We start from the raw sequence: 18077 nt of genomic DNA, 5'->3' as shown, positions 1-18077 counted from the left end.
TGGTTTTAAAGTGTTTAGGAGGGAAAGAGAGAGATCAAAAGGAGGTTGAGTTATGGTTTATGTTAAAAATGATTTCCAATGTAATGAAATCAAGTGTTCAAACTGTAACGACCTAGAATGTATTGGGTTAAATAACCTTATCTCCGCACATGACGTTTACTGTAATTGTTATATATCGCCCTCCCTCATCTGACTGTAGTTTCTATCAGAAGCTGGAAACACTATTGAAAGAATGTAATCTTAACAAAGAGGTTATTATCATGGGAGACTTCAACATCAACTTGGAGGATAATTCATCCAGAAAGAATCTCAAATGTATAACAGATAAATCTGACCTGTCTCAAATGATCACTGGGCCAACAAGGATAACTAATTCAACTAAGATTCAGATTGATCTAATTGTTACTAATAGACTAACGAGAGAATGTTTATATCGTTCAACATGATAACAGGTCTATCTGACCACAATCTAACTTTAGTGGCCAGAAAACAACAAAAGAAGCACTTCCGCCCATACCTCACAGAAAATGAATTTATTGGAATTCTGAGAGGTAAACAGGAGTTTTAAGAATCCTGTGCAACAAATTAAACGGGACAGTGTAATTAGAGGAACAGACAATGAGGAAGACACTTAAATATTCACAAAAATCCTTGAAAAAACTATTAAGAAATTTAGCACCAACATCAAGCACTAACCCAATAAAAATCAAATCCCTTGGATGAACTCAAATATCATTCAATTAATAAAGCAAAGAGACAATGTCTTAAAAAACACACTTAAAACTAAGTCAATGCTAAAGAACAAAGTAGTAAAACAATTACGTAAAGCAAAAGCAGATTTCTTTCTGACCATATTAGAACATTGTAAGGGTAATCCTAAATTAATATGGAATGAAAAACTTACAGGACAGCATCCTAAAGAAAAAAAAATGTTTGAGCTTAAAATCGATGGAAAACACAAATAATCCAGTTGAAGTGGCAAATGCTCTTAGTCAATATTTTGTTGACTCTGTGGCTGCTATTGCACAAACATTTCCCCCAGTCTCCTTGAATATTAGCCAGATCAACACTAGAGATGCACCGATCAATCGGCAACCGATCGCAATCGGCCGATAATGCCCCTATCGGTTTTGATCGGAGTTTTCAAAATAGATCACATCAGGCCGATCAGATGACGTTTAAGTATAAAGACAGTGCATTAACTGCATGCAGGGAGGGAATTTCATGGCCGCCGTTGCCCCGCGCCACAGTGGCCTCTGTGCCCCTGGCCCGGTCAGCGTAGCGGGCTTGCCTTTGATTACAGCCACCTGAGTGCACAGTAGTCACTCAGTGTAACTTCATTGAGTCCGCGGTTCGCGCAGGTGGAGTCTCATCATCACGATGATCTCACGTGAAAGCCTCTCAAACAGTAGCAGCGTCTCAAAACAGAAGAACGAAACTTACAGCACAGCGAGCGAGCGCAGTGTAACGATGATACATAACTGACTTATGTGGTAGGATTTAGTCCGGTAAAGTTGGAAATATATTCACAGATTCGAACTTCCCGGATCAATAACTCATAAGTGCAACGTTGTTAAAACACAAACGATGGCTCTTTCCTACCGTACCACGATAGACAACGAGCTACAACCATATTTTCATCAAAACGAGCGTCTGGACATTAACTCTGGTCTGTATGGTCAGCCAGCTGTGAGACGAGGGCGCAGGGACCGTCTACAAAGTGCAACACCGAAAAGAGAAACTACAAAAAATTCAATAACTTCACTTTTATTCAGAGTGTAGTGTCACCAAAATCACTCCACACATCAGTGGTCTCCTGATGGTTATTCTACATTTTTTTGTTTGAAAAAAAATGTGCTTTGCCATAATTTTGGGGAATTTCTATTGGGAGAAATATTCAGTAACACTAATATTCAGTGAGGTGTCACAAAACTCACCTCACCCTAACCCTACTTAACAAAAACTACTTTCTAATGTAACTTTAACTTGATTTTGGTATTAAAACATGTTTTAATACACAATCCATGTCTTATTATAAATTAGGATGTTATGGTATCAGTCTGAAAGGTAAATCAACACATTTTACTCAGTGGCCTTTGTGCCCTGTCATGTGGCCTTGGTGCCCCTGAAAAAAAAGTGCAGGCCAAATGGACTTGCCCCTAAAATGAGGAAATTCCCACCCTGACTGCATGCATTCCCACTAGTAATCTACAGTTACTCTATGTAAGCTGAGTCCAAGTTGTCTCTAAGAGAGTCTCTAGAGTGTGAAATATTGCATATTGCCTCAGCCTGCAATAAAACGGTGGTCAATTCATGATACTTTCTCATCTCCTAATTTTATACTTAATAATACAATGTCAATGTTGTGTAAGAATCATTAATCAAATATATGAAAGTTACACAAGACAACAATATAGAAAAATTTATGGATTTGACGCTGTGATCGGTGATCGGCAATATCGGGATCGGCAGATACTGCTTTTGGTGTTCGGTGATCAGCCCCAAAAATCCTGATCCGTGCATCTCTAATCAACACAACAGAGCCAGCTTGTAACCTGCAAAATTTTATGGAAACAGAGGTAACTCAAATAATTAAATCCATAAAAACATCTCAAGCAACAGATGTATGTGGAATGGATACATCCATGTTGAAGGAGCGTGGAACAACACTGGCCTACCCACTTACCAAATTAACACTAGACCGGACCGTGCACACTGGTGTGGGCACCTTTAGTGGGGTGAAGACAAAACCAAAGTCTGTGATGTACCACAACAACACAAAGTACGGCGAGGACCCGGACCAGATGCGATGGAGTACTCCGTCACAGGCGGTACACGGCCGATGGCGGTCTTCTATAACATCTTCCTCCTCGACCTGGCTGGGATCAATGCCCGCATCTTATTCAAGGAGCACCAGCAGCAGGAGAGCCCGGAGGTCCTGCAGCAGCTGGCAGAGGAGCTGAGGGCAGAATACATGGAGGGGAAAGCGGCCGCGGCAGTCGGCACAAGGTGGGCAGCAGCAGAACCAACCACCGCAGCAGCAGCAGACACGGACACGGAGGCAGTGCCGGTCCGAAAGAGCTGCAAACGGAACCAAACGTCGGACAATTGGAATGCCACAAGCCCGTGTGTTATCGATTATTATTATTTTGTATTATATATTATTAAGAATTAAAATAAATTCTTTAATAATCAGATAAGTTACTTTTAATTATTATTTTCTTGTTCTGAGATTTCTCTATTAAAATCATGTGTAAATATGCAATAATTACGGTTTACTATGTGCGATGATATGAATATTGATAAATGTATAATTAAACTTTATTTCGTTTTAAGAAAAATATCATGACACAATGAATGCATTCATCACTCAACTGGGTGTTAACATGAGAGATTACAGAGTTTAAAATCTAGCGATCAAAATGACCGTTGCGGCCGTTCTAGTAGTGTTGGAATTTCGGCCGTTCTAGTGTTAATCAACCAATCATTTACACAGGGAAGTCTCAAAAGTATCTGCTTTCGACTTCTCCTCCCATACACTTAACTGGATACAATCGTATTTAGGAATGAGACAACAGCAGGACAGAATTCAAAATTATCATTCAACTACCCTTGATTTATCAACTGGAGTCCCACAAGGTTCCATCCTGGCCCCAATACTGTTCAGCCTATATATAAATGATCTGCCATCAGTGTGTCCCAACAGATGCAGATGACACAGTCATTTATGTGCATGGCAACAGTAGCACAAGCTGCTAGTAAGTTAACACAGTCCCTGGGTCATGTAGATGCATGGCTGAAGCAGTGCTGTCTACAACTCAATGTGACCAAAACAGTATGCATGTTTTTTAGTAAATGCAAGACTCACACAATACCACCAGATGTGTACATATCAGGGGAGAAGTTGCAGGTGGTAACAGAATATAACTACCTTGGCATTATAATATAATCCAGAATCTCATTCAAGTCCCAGAAGAAAAGGGTCTGTGATAGTGTGAAATTCAGCCTCTCAAATTTTAGAAGCATTACACACCAACTATCACCTGAAGCAGCTAAAATGTATATGCACTCTATGATATTGTGACAAATGATGTATTGTTTCACAACATGGTCACACGCTGGTATTTCTCAGCTGAAACCACTCCAGTCTCTGTACAAACAGGTCATTAAAACACTGGACAAAAAACCAAACTGCTCCCACCACTGCCCAATCTTAAAAAAATACAACATGCACAGCTGGGATAACATGATAAAATATGCAAATATGTGTTCAATGTACAAAGTCATCAACAATCTGACATCCTCTCTACTCAAAGAATTTGTGCAAGCTCAAACATCTGCATACCACTCAACAAGAGGTGCAGCAAGAGAGAGAGTGTGGGGGTGTTTTAAGTTTCTGTCATGTGTGTAATGTAAAACTGTTGTATATTAATCCTTTGTCTTCATTGTAATCATTCTTTTTTCTAGTCTAACATTTTAACATTGTACATTGTATTGTAGTTTACTTTAGGTTGACTTAGTACATCTGTCCAGGGACAACAAATGGAAAATGGTGCCTTCACAGGAATGTTTAATTAATGTTCACTGTCCCTGTTACAATAAACCAAAAAATACATTTTAAAAAAATAAGCGATAGCAATTAGACTATAGAGTGGTGTAGCAATGATGTCTTTTTGTAGGCTAATCCTGAAGTTAGCATATTTTTGGTTCCCTCCACAAACAGTCTATGGGAATATTGAACTGGATTTTGGATTACTGCAGAAATGAATCTGTGTGTCCAACACAAGTTTGTAATATTTGCACATTTCGTTCATCAAGATGATCTTCACAGGTGAACACCATGTTGTGATTTTCAAAGCGTAAATTACATCTGTATAAGTAAAAAACTAATGTAGTTTATAAACCGACACTTACATATACAGGTTTTCTATTAACTGATCAATGTACAAGTTGTAAAGTCAGAGTTAGAATAGTGTGTAACTAAAGTGGGCCTGTAAAGACGGGCTAGTGAGCAGATGAGTCTCCCTGTTCGCTGTGATGATGTTTAATGTCCCCGTCAACCTCTGTGGTCTCATTTAGACACTTGTTAGCAACCACAGTTTTTAAGGAACTTTAACTTTTGAATTTAAAAAAGATAAAAATCTTGTTTTTTCTGAATATAAAAGGTGTTTGGCTGCATGCTTCTCTTTCCTCAGTAATGGACAGGATCCCACTTTTATTTTCTTTTACAATCCTCCACTCGACTTCCACCGGCGTCTAGGTAACGGTGAAAAATAACAGCAAGGCCTTGAGTCTTTTCTCTCGCTGCAGCAATCTCATTTTATCAGATCGTTTTTTGAAGAAAAGGACCAATCAGACATCAACATTCAACACTTTTAACCTTCATCCCTTTCATACATCAACATGCACATTCAGATGGAGATCAAGGAAATGTGTGTATGTGTGTGTGTGTGTGTTGTGTGTTTGCTGGTTTCCAACACAAAACTCCTTTAGGTGATTTTCCGGGACGTTTCTTGTTTTCTCCTTTCTCTCTTTTTTTCTCTCTCTGGTGGCAACTGATGAGTGTTTTGTCGTCCCGGTCACGGAGCAGCGTTCAACTTTCTGTCTGACTTTGTCAACAGTGTTTCATGGAACTTATCAAGTCCCGATCCCTGACCATGGTGACCTTCCACCCTCGGCCTTGTTGGGATGTCGATAAAGACTCTGGCTGCCTGTTATTTCTCCTCTTCTTCTAATTGCGGAATCGGAGTTTGTGGGCAGCAGCCTGCAAAAGCGCCACAGGAAGTAGATCTGGAATATTCACTGTTTTTGGCTGAGCTGAGTTTCTGCACGACTGCCAATGTGGTGGTGGTGGACATGGTGGTGGTGGTGGTGAGATCTTCAGATTTAATATTGAGCCAAAACGTATTTTTGTTGTTTTACTGGGAATCATGAAGCTGGAAATGTATTTAACCTCGTCATCTATGATGAATCCACCAGTGCCTCCATCCCTACAGCCTTATGTTGTTTCACTAAACGTTCAAAACTTTATTTAGATACATCTGGTAGAGATCGAAATGTTTCCAGAGACTCAAAATATGCGAAGAAATGTGTTTTAAAAAATACAAAAATTACAAAAAATTTATTTGATTGAATGGTAAAAGTATATGAAATATTAAGGTCACAATGGTCATCATTGTGAACATATTTAAACATATTTGTAACAGAGAAATGGTAAAAAATATTTTAGATCAATGTATAAGAAGAAATTCTGGGATATTTTATGCTGATCTGACGCAATAAATGGATCAAAAGGAGGCAATAATAACGTCATAATGCCGCCTTGTAAAAACCCTGAATTCATGCTTCGTCAGGTCTGTCGGCCAGAGGACAAACAAACAACTTTCAAAATGCATGTTCCCTGAATGGAGTTTGGATCGATCAGGGCTATGCTGTGCTGACACATATTTCAATGACTTACGAGGTCGTCCAACTTCCTCAGTTACTTTTCTTCTTGTTTCGGTATGAGTAGACGCGTTACCGTACTTCTCTGGGTGTCTGCAAACAGCCACGATTAGTGATTATCCTCTCCTCCATTGCTGTTCATGAATTTCAGGAATCAGTGTTGTTAATGTCGAGACGTCAGTATTGACACAGCTCCACAAGAAATCTTCACAAGTTTAATATTTTTAACTCACCTGAATGCACAAATGTTTGTGTTGTTCACACCGCCCGAAGCGAGTAAACTCAAATTTGCGTATTTTCATTGACTCACCTCACACTGCATGAAAAGTGGGATTTTCGTCAGTATGCGGCACTGTAGATTGACGTGGAATTTCAGGTTTGCAACTGCAAGCGGCAATTTGCAGGCAACACCGAAAACTGCTGTGAATTGTCGGAAATTGACGCGGGCCTTGCTTGGCAGTTGTCCCCCCATGACCCCCCTCCCCCTGATTCTAGGGGAGGCTTTAACATGTAAATGAAAATGCTGTGAGCTATACAAATGTAAATCAGGGTAGCAGGGGGAGTTTTACCCCAGGTGACATTTTTCTAAAAGATATTAACTTCATTTTAAGAAAATCTCTGTTATAAATAGATGAGGCTCAGTATAGCCTAATTATAGACTCTTAAATGTCAGCTTGAATTGATTTATTTAATGAAAGTATGCTAGATTAATTACTGTGTATGTCATTAGCAATAGCCAATGTTATGTAAAAAAGATTATTTATTCTTTTTTTTTTTCTTTCTCCTGGGAACAAGTTAAAGATAAAACGCCAGTTGTTAAGAAGTTAAAATTTGCATGAAATATTTTGAGATAACAAAGATATTAAAATGTAAAAATAATTTCTGTTTAAGATGTGTGACTTTAAAATATAATTTCATGGGTTCTGAATGTTTTAAAAGAAGTTGAAAAGTTATTCTTACTCGTGTCAGAGTTCATGAGTGACGAGGAAGAAGGAGCCGAGAGTTAATGGTGTTATCGCTGCGAGCATTTTGTTTTCAGACTAACCTCGCCTCATAACAAGGCCGTGACCTCCTGTTAGCTCAGAGCTATGTCTGCAAGTCCAGATTTACACGATGCCGATAATGATGCCATTGTGTGTAAGCAACTGTTACTGTTTTCTCCTTCCTTGTTTAATTTTACTGTGACTTACGTTTCTTTATTCATACCAGTCTTTTAATTGTTTTCCAGCTGCCTGTAAGACATTACGAGACAGTACGCAGGACAACAAACAACCAGATCTTGCATCGCAGGTGGACACTGTGAGGAGTTCAGCTCAGAGTCGATTGAGGACAAAGAGGGTAAGATTTATTAGATTAGATCCGTCTTTGGTCAATGTGACTATTATTCTATTAAATAATAGATGTGTTGTGTCCATACGCAGTGCATCGCGCGATACTGATCGTCTTTATTGACTGTTTTTACAGCTGCTGGAAGTGAGACAGTGTGCTAGCTGAGGATGAGGTGGACCTTTGGAAGTGCGCCGCCATGGACCTGATGTCTGAGGAGGAAGACGGCACAAGATGGCGGGTGTCCGGATGAATTGTGAGACCTCCGTATTTTCGCAGCCGGGAGCTCACCGAGCTCTGCGCCACGCTGCTGTCACATGAGAGGCGATTCCGAAGTACAGAGCAGCACCACAGACGTCTGCAGAAACAGACACTTCGCGGTGCTGTAGGATTTTGGGCTTCTAGTGAGCTTCCCGTTTGTTGTGTGGGCAGATTATGCTTTGTACATGTTGTGTGTTTGTGTTTGTGCTAATACAGATCTTTCTTTGAATAAACAACACCTTCCTGGCAAATGTTTCTTTCCTCAATAAATTCATTCATATATATATATATATATATATATATATATATATATATATATATATATATATATATATATATATATATATATATTCTTACTGGGGTTTACATTTATAATGACCCAGGGTGACCAATGACGAGTGATTTTGCTTGTTTATGAGTAGTGGTTTCATCCAATACTGAGTGAGGATATTCAAGTCAGCCCACACATTCTCTGGTCAGGCGTGGTTTCGCTGCTATTCATATGCAAATTAGAGCTGTTCGCACCTCCGGGAGCTCCACTGACGTCATGGTTCGTTTCCGTCAGTATGTGGCACAGACAAACGCGACATTCGCAGGCTGTAAATTGTTGTTAACTGCCGAAAATTAGGGAGATTTCCAGGCGTTAACGGGGACGAAAATCCCACTTTTCATGCAGTGTCACGTTTTGTCTGAAAGTACGTTAGCTCCATCAAGCACTGTGATATGTTATGATCAACTATATAGGGTATAATAAATCTCACCATACATTTGGACAGCACTACTAAAGGGCAAATTCCCTATGTAGTGGGTTGAGAGGGACTTCGGACACAGCCCACGTAACAGACCAGCAGGTCTATTACTTGGTTAGGTTTAGGAAAAGATAGTTTGGTTTTTAACATCTACTAAAAACTGCATACTTCCTTCTGAAATGTCACCTGTAATAACTGGTTTTCCCAGTGAAATTCATGATTTCAAATGATTATCAGTGACACACAGATGAACCTTGAAAAGCAGCCATGATCTTATTTTCTAAAAATTATTTCTGTGACTCAAATATTTCTATTCCTTAATATTTTTTAATAGTGACGTTTTTAATTGTTATTCACAAGATCTATTTAAACATTTTAAAAACGGGATGTGATGCAGTGATCTCCTTCCCCACCACTCAAAGGAGCAAATATTAACATGCAAAAAAGCTAACCATAGATGCTGACCGAACGTTAGGGGTGGGCGGATCGATCCAAATATCGATAGTATCGATACCAAGGTGAGTATTGGTATCAGATCGATACTAGCGTGATGAGATCGATATTTTTGTTGTAGCTTCTCTTCTATAAGTTCAGCAAATCACTAGTTTTTCTTCACAGAGTTTGTGTGAGTGCAGCGTCTCTCTTATGTGCAGCGCTCCTCTCCACCGCTCTCACTCTGCTCACTCAGGTTCACTGTCAGAGGCCTCTCAACAAAAACCTCAACAATATCCAGGTAGTAATTTCTAGAAGTGAAAGTTATTTCCAGCATTAATTAATGTTGTTAGTGTAACTGGTAGTCAACGATGTAATAATTAGCAGAGTGCTTAAACTATTATCATATATTCAGACAGGTGAAATAAATCTTAATTGTTTTACTGGAACTCAAAAATATATGCTTATATTTATATATATAGCCTACCTCATATCTGAAGTATGAATATGGCAGAGTATGATTACCCTTTTGTAGCTGTTGAAGGAACATTAGTATTCCTATTTAGGCTACATGCAGATAATTTAATTATGTTAAATATTATTTTCTTATTGGCTAAAACCTTTGTCCTGTGTTTTATTATTATCATATAATAATCATTATCAAGTCAATAAAGGCAAAAGTACAAAATCATTCAAGGATCAGTAATTTTCCAATAAAAAGTATCAGTATCGGTATCGCTATCGGCAATATTGGCACTGTAATTACTTGGTATTGGATCGATACCAAAATTTGCAGTATCGCCCACCCCTACCGAACGTGTTCTCCTCCCACACAACACGGCCCTCGGCGTTCCTTTGTGTTTCTGTTTGTTAATGTGCAACTCGTAGAGCTGCAGACTCGCTTCATGGTTCCCACCTTTCATTATTCCCGCGGAGGGACGGCCCCTCCAGCCCCAATGTCTGTAAGACAAAGACGCTGGAATTGATGCAGAATTATATCTCTGAGATGCAAACAGCACAACATGCACGTTGGCAACACCCAACGTGCATGTGTGTGAGGTTTTCGGATATTCAACCAGCAGGTGTGTTCAGCCGTTTCATCCACTTTGCATTAGAGAAGTGGATTTGAAAATGAGCCGTGCGACAGAGGGTCAGTGGAAGCACACACAGGATCCACCTGTGAAAGCAGATTAGGATTAGAGCCACGCTGAAGTCATTTCACACATTAGAGGGAATGTGAAACTGACGGGGTTTGACCCTCATTGTTGTAACGTCATGAAAATCTGAGTGAAATCACTGGACGGTTCTGTTTCTGCTCGAGTGAGTTAAAGTTAAATGACGATTCTTCACGTTCTATTAAAATGGTTTTAAAATGTTTAAATTCATTCTCAGGAATTGTTGTAATCTCAAAGGGTTCCTCCCAGTTTCTTTTTCTATTCCACAACATTTAAGAGGCAAATATTAAGCACACATAAGATAATAATAATAATAATAATAATAATAATAATAATAATACCTTTTTTTTCAGTTGAGCAAAGTTTGTTTAGTTTCTTATGTTTGTTATTCTTCGTTACAGGCATGTCAACACAGGACATTGGTCAAAGTAACAAGCCATGTTTTTGAATAAGACTTTTAAACTTAATTCAAGTTTTGTATAATTTGTATAATTTAAGTCATGGTTCAGACTGGTTGTTTTAACACCACCTGCTCTGGTCGGTCATCATCACTTTCATGCTGTTTCTCTGTGAACCCAGTAATTTAAATCCTCTCCTTGTGTTTTAAAGTGGATCTCTGCACTTTTTTTCCCCTTGTGAAGAGCTGCTTGTCCTTAATTTATTTTTTAATCAGCTCAGTGAAAATTGACTTCAGTTTGAAAATGGAGGATGCCAAAAAATGTTTTTGCTAATTTTGAAACACATTAGCGCCAACATATAGGCCAGCTGGGGACCGACGGGGAGGAAATTAACGACAAGACTCTTGTAGTCCACCTCTCCCTGTAAAGTTAATCCTGTCTGAAATGGGCTTTGTTCGCTGTTATTATTTCACAAAGCGTGTCATAATCACAGTCAAAATGAGTGACGGCACCGACATTGATCGAAGCGTTTTTCTGACATTTACCGAATAATTGTGTCAGGAAGAGTTTCTTTTAAATGACAGATTATTACCCACATGTCTGTTTTGTTTTCCAGTCATCTGCACGAAGTTTTGGTTTGTTTTCAACTTGTCTGTCTTCACTTATCTAAAGGACATGTGCCTTAGAAGAAGTAAGAAACAGAAACAACCTGGATTCAGCACTCTCCTTTCTGTCTAAGTATTTCTCTTCATTTACTTCTGATTAAAACCTTTGCTTGTTGAACTTTTTTGGTGTAGCACCGAGTCTGCAAAAGGACGAAACTTCCAAAGATGTTTCTCCGATGGATGCATTAAAAGTGTCTCTAAGCTGTACAGCGTGAGTGTAATGAGAGATACAATCTGCAGCTTCTACTTCTTTTTCTTCTTCTTCTGATGCACGAAACTTCACCTTTTGTGACGTTCACATCTTCTCTGCGAACTCACAAACTTCACCCTCGCATCTCGGCAACTCCTCGGAACATCAGAGGGCGTCTGAAGACGTTTTGAGGACATCTCCGGACATCTTTTGAGACGTCTCATGACAGTTTGGGCCGGAGCGGATGTGCTGGTATGAAGATAAAGGAGCGCGTCCTGAGGGATCAGGCTGCTCTGTCTGGACTTCAGCTGGGGCTCATGGCAGCAGAACACAGGCTAAGCTTGGCATTAATATGGATGTCCACCAGGCGCCTTGTCCTCTGCCTCCCTGCCTCTCTTTGTGCGCTGCCACGGTTCGCTGTGTGCCAGTGAATAGCATTAACAGCATGGCAGCCACCTCCAGCCATGCCAAGGTCATTAATAAACATCCTCAGATGGCTCATAATGATTCCCTACAGTCAGACGCGGCGGTATGGAGAGTGTCGACACGAGTTGTTGCCGCTCACAGCTCTGTTTGCCTCGCAGTTTACAGACACTCACCAACTTCACGGACACAACAGAGAACAAACTAACTTCTGATGATCGGACTGCCACTTTTAAGAACCTCGGCGAGAACTTTACCTCTGTTTGAACCAGAAGAGTCAGATTCTTCAATCAGCTATGAAATCAATGAGAAAAGGAAGTATTGCTGCAGGATGTTTCAGGATCCGGAACACAAAATTATAATACAGATTGTTATTTTGAGCACTTTTCTTAGAAGATACTGAGTCATAATTACAGGGAATTATGGCTGGCTGTCAGGATATATATATATATATATGTATATATATATATATATATGTATATATATATATATATATATATATATATATATATATATATATATATATTAGTCCCATGCAGCATCACACTGAGCAAAAACAGCAAGAAGCAACAAAGACAAATATTGAGGAATGAATTCAATATATTGAAATTAAATATCTCAAACTGCTGCTAACTCGACAGCTTGTCTTGAATGGATCAGAGCAGACACAACGCTATTTCAAAATATATACAATATCTTTCCTGATACAACCTCAACATCACTGTAAAATATGAGGTGACTACTTCAGAAAATCTAAATATTAGCCAGCAAAATAGATTAATCATTTTAAATGACTCTTAAAATAACTCTTTAGCCTGTGCAACTTAAATGTAATGTCCTTATTTATTCAACAATGCTGAAGTCATCAGTTTCCTGACTTGTTTTAAGTGCAGTCAACTTTTCATATTTAAAGAACGGTCAATCATAAAAAAGTGTTATTTTGAATTCATGTTTCTTTTGAAAGGCATCTGCAGATGATGTTTTAAATCTCCTCTGTGGTGCATTTAAGGAAACTCAGCACATTAAAAATAACTTGACTGAAAACTGTCCCAGAAATTACAACACTACAATGTGGAAAAATGATGGTAATCAGGATGACAAAATCTAACTTCAGTACCATACCTTGAACAATTTCAATTCATTTAGATTTCGATAACCAGGCACCTCAAGCTGTCAAGAGATACAACTGTTCTTGGCTCGGAGCAAAGAAAAGCAGAAAAAATGTATTAAACATTAAATATCACTTTTTTCCAAGGCATTTGGGTTTTTATTTCTTCTCAAAAATATGACTTTCAGAGACTTTGTTTTCTGCTTTCTGTTGCTTTTCAAAAGGTAAAGTAACACAAAATGACGTAGCAACGCCCTTTATGTTCAAAAAGGTGTGAACATGTGTCATACCTCAGGAGGGATAAACTAATGATACATGTAATACTCTGCTTTATACAAACCAGTGATTTGGTTCCTGAAAGCTAAAATATATTTTTGCTTAAATTAATGTGTTAACTCTCATCTTTAAATACATATAAAATCTTTCTAATTTATCCCAACTTCTAGATTTCTGATTGTTTATCTCTGAGGATTTTCAGTAACTTCAGATGTCACCAAACACACCTGTGAATACATTTTTAATTGTGTCATCCTGATTGTCTGTACTGTCATTTTTTCCATGTTGTGATGTTTTCACAATCATAACTTGTTGATTTGTATTAAAAGGTCAATTTAACTATAGGCTGCTAACAGATACACCTTAAAATCCCTCTTTATGTTTAGTTTTTTCATCTCCTCGGATCAGCTTTGAAATGGTGTGTGTGCTGTCACAGACAATCTTCCTGGGGGAGTTTAGATAAAAACAGAGAGTGAAAGTGAGGTGACTAATTGATGTCAGTATTTTTGACACAGCTGAGAGTTACAGGGACATTTCATGTTGATAACCTTTATGTAAATGTGACGTTTTTTCCATCCCGGCTCATTTTTAACTGCAGACAGTTGCAACAGATGGATAAGATAGGCTACATTAAAACAGAAAAGCAGTACTCTACAAAACCACATATAAGATACCTTACAGCCAGACACTGTAGAAGAAAATTTGTAACATGCTTCAAGATATTTGAATCAGATTGTGTTATTTTAGCTCACCTGGTCGAGCGTGCTCCTCGTGTACGCAAAGGATCTGTTGCAGCGACCGTGGTTCAGTCTCTTTCTCTCTCTCTCTCTCTCTCCTGCCATAATCTCTAGCTGTCGTCATCAAAATAAAGGCAACAAAAGCCCAACAAAATGTAATCTATGTGTTTTAAAAAAAACAGCATTAATGTAAAGACATCTTGGTTAAGGATCAAATCATGACATCACAGGCTGAGACCCGACTCCCTGCTGCCGTCTCCCGTCTGCCTCTACACTGTGTGACTGTATGGGAAATCGAATCATTTAAAATCTATGTAGTTAGTTGATAATTATGAGTTCTTAAGAATATATCTCTGCTCATTTTCCCATCCAATGTTATGAGAGTGAATTTGATAATCAAGTTTTGATAAGTCAGTAGACATACAAACATAATTTATGTCCGCATGCAGTTTATGTTGATGAATATGAGAAATAATTTAGATTATTTGGAATTACATAAACAACAAGACACTGCTGATGAGTATAGAGTGGAAACAAGGAAGAAACTGTCCTGACTGTGAATCAATAATATTTTTTACACAAAAAAAACAAAACATTTTGCTCTGCTGCCATTCTGACTCTGTTTAATTTAATGAGAACTTATTGAGTCATCTTATCACAGAGGTTGCCTGGACGGATGAACAACAGAACATGAGTTAGCATGTTTGGATATTAAAATGGTCATTAGTGCTCTGACATATATGTACTTTGGTGAAAATGGTCTCAAACATATTGAATCTTTAAAATAAAGTGAGACGTTTTACTGTCTCTGTTTGTCCCTCTGTGAGGAAACAATCAATCACCCACCCTCCTGTATTCATCCTCCATTCAAAGTGTTATTGAGCGACGGCGGCGGCGATAAGACAGCAGACGCACTGATTGATCTCTGTGTGTGTGTGTGTGTGTGTTTATCTCAGGCAGCAGAATATTAACCACCTCACCATCAGATGTCATAATATCCGTGTCTCACAGAAGAAAATCCATGCCATCGACCAGCAGGGAGCAGCTGTCAGTCACAGTGATTGATGGACCTGTCAGCCACTGGTGGTAAAGGTTAAGGTGGGCGGGGCCAGAGGAAGTGCGACTCTGCAGCTCCGCGATCGATAGGCTGTCTGCGGACATCAGCATCTCTCTCTGTCATCTTACATTAATTTACAGTTTCTGCAAGTGGGAATCAACGAGGCAAATGTAGCACAGATTTTAACCAAATTTACAGAAAATCTGAAAAATTGTTTTGTAGTCCAAAAAACATTTCTAGATCTTCACATAAAAACAGCGCATCTGGAAGCCCTGAGTTCCCAAATGAATTTTAAATTAATTTACACCCTTTCTCGAGGGTCCAAAGTCGAAGTCGAAATCTTCACTGTAGCTGCTAAGCTAAAGGTGTTAGTGCGCACTACGTCCTCGACCATACGTCTCATAGCTATTTTTCAAATCAGCTTTGTTGTTTTGGTTTTGTTTTTAAAGAAAAGTCCCCAGCTACTCCACTTCCTCTTTTTTGTGTCATTTAGCAACATGTTACTACCATATTTGTTCAGTTAATTCCAGGTCAGTTGTCTTCTTTTAATGTGATAAGAATTCAATTCAAATTAAAGGAGCATTATGTAGTTTTGGAGAAAAAATTCAAACTTAGAATTGTAAGATTTACAATATTAATGAGGTAATAATACAAAAGTAGGTCTACATACATTTGTTGTGATTGTGGAATACAAACTTTGTTCACGTTGTACATTATTTGACTATTTTCTCAACAAATGTGTTGGCCAAGGTGCCAGCCTGTGGGTCATGAAGCTCAGATAAAACATCCTATTGGTTTATTCTTTCTGAAATATCTTATTGAACCTTTCCTGCATATTGTTGTTTTATGTAAACTGTAGACACTTAATGGCTGTAATTTCTGTGATGATATTGATAAAAGCCTGTATTTATGGACATTTTTGTTTCGATTTGTGTTTCAGTTTCTCAGACAACTCAACGACAACGCGTCTTCGATCTGAGATTGTCTGATCAGTTGGATAGCTGGCTGAACTGCTCTAACCAAGAAATGAGAGGCCAGCATATTCTTTCAAAACACTCCCTAAAAACAAGGAATACCTTCTAAACCGTCCAACTTACTCACTGAGAAGGACGAGGCACATCATTCAGCTGTGCCAAAAACTTCAGTTGTGATAACTAAAAGGTGGGAAATTTATCGTAAATCTGGAGAAAAAACGCGAGTCTCCCGGGAAAAAAATCATTCATGTTGGCGAGTTAGAACGCCCACACATTTTCTCACTTCCTGTCTCTGTAGATGGAAATGTTAATACATCTACCTTAAAAACAAAGAAAATTGTTTTGTGATTAAAATCACATCAAATGTTTCTTCCTTGTCCAACATTTATCTCTGCATCAGTTTGGGTTATTGTTCAGAATCAGAAACGTATTGTATTGTTCAATTTCTCCTCAATATAACCTGTCACCTGTGCATGTTATATTGAGGATTTTAAATATTACGGACTGCACCTTTAAATTTCTGCTCGTTGAGTTATCTCTCAGTAAACTTTTGGCTCCACGTGCACCAACTGTTTCACCCAAAAACAGATAGCAGTTCGTGTTCCTGGCAGCTGCTGCTGAATATATTTTAATGAACAAAATACAACAACCAACTGTTTCCACCTTCAAATCCATCATTTTTTTTAATCTATAAACGTCCTCAGACATCTACTAAGTTCATTATTAATTGAGCAACACAGAGTTGTTCCTTCATTAAAGGTGTTATATGTTTCAGCTGGCGGTGATTAATTTTGGAAATCATCCCTGTGAATGTTGATATCGTGATAATTTCTCCGTCCTCCACAGGATCTGATCACTGGAGCTCCAGATGGCTCCACGTGGCTTCCTCTCTTCCTCTGAAAACGAAGGCTGCAATTACGGAACAAAACCCGACGTGATTCATCTACTTTCTATTTCCAGCTGCCGCTCGCGCTTTCACACCTTCAACAACCACCGCTCAACTTTCTCCTCTTACTAAACATCAGACTTCAGGGGCTCCTAGAAACTGCCTGGAAAAAACACGTTTCCTCTCACAGAAGATGACAAATTAGACCAAAATGTGTGTTTTGTTTAATAAAGGAGGAGCAGCCGCCCTGAGACTTGTTCCCCCTGTGCTGTGTGCTGTAGTAATGGCAGTGTTAGCTAATAATAACTGATGCTTCACAGCAAATGAGAGATGTTAATGTGGAGGAGGCTGATTGTAGTCGCCCGGTCACGGCTGTGAGGAATGTCTCTGGAAGGGAAAATGAACTTTATTCTTAAATTACAGGCCCCTCTGTGGTGGACGCGCCTGTCCTATTATGTGCTAATTAGAAGACGCTTGGGACATTTTAGCTAACGAGCCTGGGATAATTTTAACCCTCCGCATGGCTGCAGAGAGACATGCAGCATGTACGACCACATACAGTCGGAATATGAACATATGGCTCAGCTTACACAAAACAGATGCACACACACACACACACACACACACACACACACAGACACACACACACACACTTCTTCATACATTCGCAGGCTCCCAGCATGCACCAGCTTAGCTGCCGCTGTGCTAATTGGCTTGATGTGGTTCTGAAAATAGTGTCTGTACAATCCCCTGTCTGCCTTCAGAAAAGATCATGCCCTTTTAATTCAGAGTCCCAGCAGGCCGTCAATAGGAAATGGCTCCGAATAAAAGGGGGGCGATTATAAAGGTGCATTTCACTTCGCCTTACACTCATCGTCCCAACGCTCAGCACAACAAGGCCTCACATTCATAATTATCATCCTCAGATCTCAACAATAAAGGTCCAGAAACCACTGGGTCTGTTAGTGTTTCTTTC

This window comes from Sparus aurata, chromosome 18 (genome assembly GCF_900880675.1).
Source record: "Sparus aurata chromosome 18, fSpaAur1.1, whole genome shotgun sequence".
NCBI lineage: Eukaryota > Metazoa > Chordata > Actinopteri > Spariformes > Sparidae > Sparus > Sparus aurata.
The sequence above is the reverse complement of the archived record's forward strand: the minus strand, read 5'-3'. Positions refer to the sequence as shown.